Below are 5,301 nucleotides of genomic sequence, written 5' to 3'. Positions count from 1 at the left end.
GTTGGTGGGGTCTCCATGGAACACTAAAAAACAATAAAGAAAGAATACAAGATAACACGCCGTTCAAGGAATAAAGAAAGTTGTTGATGGAGGGAAAAATGAAAAAAACGTATTGAAACCTAAAGCAGAAAGGAGCAATTAGTAAAGAGAAACAGAATAAGAGACAAAGCGCGAATACAATCAATATTTATTAAAGGCGTGCTAAAAACCTAAATTCTAAAACCCCTCATTTGAGGGTCTGTAATCCTTGTAGAGACCGCAAGGTTAAAATCAACCTGGGAATAGGACGCTGGATAAACCGAAGTTCACCCAAAAATTGGTACAGACAAACGAACGTGACTCACCGTACCATTACATTAAAGCAGAGGTCCAAAGCCAACAGGTTATTAATGGGTACTGACGGGTCTCATAAACATTAAGTCATATTCATTTCCTTCATCCGTACCATTCCATTAAAGCCAGAGGCCCAGAGCCAACGGGTGATTCACGTGGGTACTGACAGGTCTCATAAACATTAAAGTCAGATGCATTTCCTTCATTTATAAATGGTAGAACTTAGAAGCTACATGGGCAATTGAAGGTCGAGCCTTATACCCACAATAATGTCAGACTACATTTCTTACAAAAGTTGCTTTGTTGCCAAAACTAAAGAAGAGGAGGAGAAAGATGAGAGAGCATTGAAGAAATATGAGAGTCTCATGTCGACCCTTGCAAAGGAGAAAAGTTGGACGTTAGACAATCCTCTTTGCCAATACCAAAACTTCTGGTTTCAATATCCATATTGCAGAGCAGTGATGGCATTTCAAGACCATTTCAAACCTCGCTCTAGTGATATATTCTTTGCAAGCACCCCAAAATCTGGTGCTACATGGGTCAAAGCCCTTCTGTTTTGCATTGTTACGCGAGGTATGTACTCCCAACACAACCATCCATTGCTCAGTAACTGCCCCCATGACCTTGTTCCATTTGTGGAGCTCAGGATTTACAACAATCAAATTCATCCTAACCTTGAAATCCTTCCCTCTCCAAGACTCCTCGGAGTTCACATGCCTTATTCTTCGCTGCCGCCAAGTGTGAACCAATCTGGTTGCCGGATAGTTTATCTTTGCCAAAACCCTAAAGATGTCTTCGTGTCTTACTGGCATTTCGCCAACAAGATCAGAAATAAACTATCAACCCCACCATTAACATTAAAAGATGCATTTGAGAGATTCTGTGAAGGGACTTCTGGTTTTGGGCCTTTCTGGGATCATGTGTTGGGGTACTGGAAAGCAAGCTTAGAGAGGCCTGAAAATCTATTGTTCCTCAAGTATGAAGAGATCAAAGCAAATCCAACTCTTCACTTGAAAAGGCTAGCCCATTTCGTGGGATACCCTTTTACCTCGCAAGAAATCGAGGAAGGAGTCGTGGACGAGATCTTAAGATCATGCAGCTTTGAGAACATGAGTAATCTTGAAGTGAACAAGACTGGAGAGATAAGTACTTTGGGTCTCAATAATGATATTTTCTTCAGGAATGGTAAAGTTGGGGATTGGGTAAATCATCTAACATCTGAGATGATTGAACGACTTGACAAGATCACGGCAGAGAGGTTCCAAGGCTCTGGCCTCAAATTTTGATTGTATCTCTTGCATGCATGTTTCTTATTTAAGTTTTTATGTTTGTTTTGCAATGTTTGTGAGGTAAACGTATATGTTTCTTTATGAGTTGATCAGTTAGTAAACTTATGCTAGCTCCACCTACACAAGTATGAAAGTCTCCTTTGATTATCTCCAAATAAGTGGACATCCTTGCATACTTCATCAGATTTCTCTCTTTCACACGCTTTCTTTAGCGACAAAGTACCTACCTTTTACTTTACCCTAACAAAAAAGCACATATCTTTAAAGAAATATTAGATCTAACAAGTGTTGTAATGCAAAAGTATATTATTATATCAAGCCTTAGGCCTTCAACAGTTCAGCTATGAACACAAAGAAACAAGTGAACGTCGGTGGTACTTCTGTGTGGAAATACCTGATCACACTGGGTCCTGATTTGGTTGAGAGAAAAAGTACGAATTAAAAAGAAAATTTTCTTTTTACTTTTTCTCCGGTTTTATGGAATAGAAGATTTCGAATATCGAATGCTAATTCTACATTTTATATATTAATATGGTATATATGCTATCATACTTAGTTGATCATAAGATCATCATACAATGATCACATATGTTAATGAACTTATTTATTAATATTCACACGGCTTGTCGACTTCCAAACTAATTAAGCAGTTGTAATAAACATCAACCATCTAGACTACCAAGTAATCGAACCGTGGACCAGAGTTCCTTTTGATTTTTTCTCTTAATATCATTGGTGTATTGTCATCACTCATCAAATTGTATTATTATACTATTTGCGTATTTGAGTTCTTTATCTGTATGTGTAATTACAACTTTAATTAAATTTGATTTTTCTAGAGAAATGTCTGAGGTTGTTACTGTTATTGCAAGATACATCAATAACGTTACTAATACGAATATATTCCATAGAAGAATGAGATAAACAGAGAGGTAATTAATGGTTCAGTTTTCTTAAGAAGGGTTCTTCTCATGAATCAAGTGTCAGAAACCATTGCAAAGCATTAGCACTGGACCAAATATAGCCTTAGTACCTCTCTTTTTTTTTTTAATATTAAAAACAAATCTATAGTGCTCCCCAAAAAAAAAAGTGTTACTCTGAGGACTGCTTCTTGTTATTAGCCAATGGCATAAGCCTACATAGCAGACATCCAGCTTCTAAAATTTAGTTGCAACGCTTTGAAATTTTTGGTTTTCACTTCTTGTGAATTGCATGTCATTTTGCAGGAAGGAGTTGTGGATGAGATCTTAAGATCATGCAGCTCTAAAGTGAACAAGGCAGGAAGGAGTTGTGGATGAGATCTTAAGATCATGCAGCTCTGAAGTGAACAAGGCTGGAAAGACACCTTTAGGTCTTGGTCATGATATTTTCTTTAGGAATGGTAAAGTTGGGGATTGGGCAAATCAGTTAACATCTGAAATTAACAACTTAACAAAAAAAAAAAAAAAAAAAAAACCAGAAGTTTCAAGGCTGTGCTCTAGCCTCAAATTCTGATGCATGCATTTGTGTTTTCAATTTAGGTTCTCGTTGCTTTTTTTGCAATGTTTGTAAGATAAATGGGAATGCTTCATTGTAAGTTAACCAGTTGTAAACTTGTGTCATATCTACTCCATCCAAGGGCGGAACTAGGATTAAACATTTTTGGGGGCGGGCCGGGGGCTAAAGAGAGTCCAGATCACCTTCCCATTGGGGGAACACTAATGCTTTTTTGCCATACATATTGTGTGGGCTCAATTGGGTCCCACTTCTGAATTGTTTTGTCATATTCAAACGTGGGCCCATGGATATCGATTTAGGTTCTTGTTGCGTGTTTTGCAATGTTTGTATGATAAATGGGAATTGCTTTCATTGTAAATTGATCTGTTGTAAACTTGTGTTGCTCCACTCCATCCAAGGAGGAACTAGGAGTCAGTAGGGGAGGATGAGAGTCCAGATCACATCACTGTAGAAGAACTAACACTTTTTCACCATATATATTGTGTGGGAACACTAGAGTCCCGCCTTTGAATTATTTTATCATATTCATACATGGGCCCACAGATATTGTGTGGGGGCCACATATGTTAAAAGTATAAGTAAATTATTGATAATGATATTTTTTACTTTTTCAAAATATGGGAAAATTAAAGCATGAGGATCCTTCACAAATATATATATATATATATATATATATATATATATATATATATATATATATATATATATATATATATATATATATATATATATATATATACCTTAAAAATTATAGATATTTCATTCACAATATAAATCAAATAAAAAGAATGACAAAAAAAAAAAAAAAAAGTTGAGAAAGAAAGAATACCTAATTGTGGAAAAGATTTATGGATGAACTCCTAACATTGAGCTTTTATAAGTTTAGCATATGAAGAAAGAGGAGATAACAAATAGGGAAGGAAAAAGAAGAGAAAAAAATAGAAACCGAGGAAAGAATAAATGGAAAAATAATTCTTCTGCTAAGTAAAACAATTAATGTATTTTTTATATCAAATAACAGGCTGAGATTTAAAGTTTAATTTCAAATTTGAAAATTCCAAAATAGTCTTGTAATTTATTTGCTTTCTCAGCCAGTTATTTGGCATATATCATGTGCATTGTTCACTGTTGTGCACAATTGAGGATGTTTTTCCAAAATAACTAGGGTAGAATTTTAAGGATTGAAGGATTAGTTTCTAAAAATAGATTTTAAATTATTGAGAATGACATTTATACATGTTATCTTTACCATTAAAAATTATTTTGACATCCTATACAAGTTTTATGAAATTTTTCATAACCTATGTGCATGTATTTACCTTCATTAATTTCTCCTCGCTAGGTTTCTTCATCAGAGGCAAAGCTGGAAAAGTGTCAGGAATTAATTTCATTTCATGCTTATCATTTGTTTGCTCTCGATCCAATTCAGTAACTAGGTATTCCACATGCACCATAATATAAGCAAGCATACGTACATGCTTGTGTTTCGTTTCACATCAAAACGTATATACTGATATACATACTATTAGAGTCATTGTGCCTCTCTTGCAGTACACCAGAATCTAAATTGAATAAATGCTTGCATGATAAGGTCCTGTTCGTATTGTGCAATGGGGAATAGCTAGAGAAAATAAATGGTGGCCAAGAGGCATGGGCATTATCTGTAGTTTAGTACGCTTCCACTTTCCTGGTTTATATATCTCTTTCTGGCCTATGAAGCTAGCTATTAACTATATACACTCTTACAATCACATATATCTCAGCCTTACTTAAAAAGTGACTGCAACGGAGGGAGGATCTACCAGAGGTGGCCAAAATAGCCTTGGGGGCATGTTGATGTCAAAGGGCCCCTACATGCTATGGCTAGATCTTCCTCTTGCAGAAATAGAGTAGGGTTTTACAAAATGGTGGCTACTTGTCAGCCCTTTCTCTTAGAGCATCACTGTAGCATCAGAAGAGGTCATAGAGGAGATCACACTCGCGCAAAGGTGATGCCCGAAGACTTTGCAAGAAGAGTAATGAGGGGATTTCTACTTGAAGCTAACTTCTTGCTTAAAAAACTTGCCCCAAATTCCTCTTTGATGAAAATGGAAGAGGGTAGAAGTCCTCCAGTAGAGACATTGCTGCATAGACGAGCAATAGCAAGCCTATCCTTCAACATTATTCTTACAACTGCAAAAAA

The 5,301-nt window shown here is 36.0% G+C and overlaps 1 pseudogene; it reads left to right on the top strand.

Annotated features, from left to right (window-relative positions):
- Positions 1-567: 567 nt before the first annotated feature.
- Positions 568-2,069, top strand: LOC149016830 (cytosolic sulfotransferase 5 pseudogene; annotated as a pseudogene).
- The last annotated feature ends 3,232 nt before the right edge of the window (positions 2,070-5,301 follow it).

This window comes from Hakea prostrata, chromosome 5, assembly GCF_041222555.1.
Source record: "Hakea prostrata isolate BN-2017 chromosome 5, UWA_Hpros_2, whole genome shotgun sequence".
Taxonomy (NCBI): domain Eukaryota; kingdom Viridiplantae; phylum Streptophyta; class Magnoliopsida; order Proteales; family Proteaceae; genus Hakea; species Hakea prostrata.
Note: the sequence above shows the minus strand (reverse complement) of the source record. Positions and strands in the feature narration are given on the sequence as shown.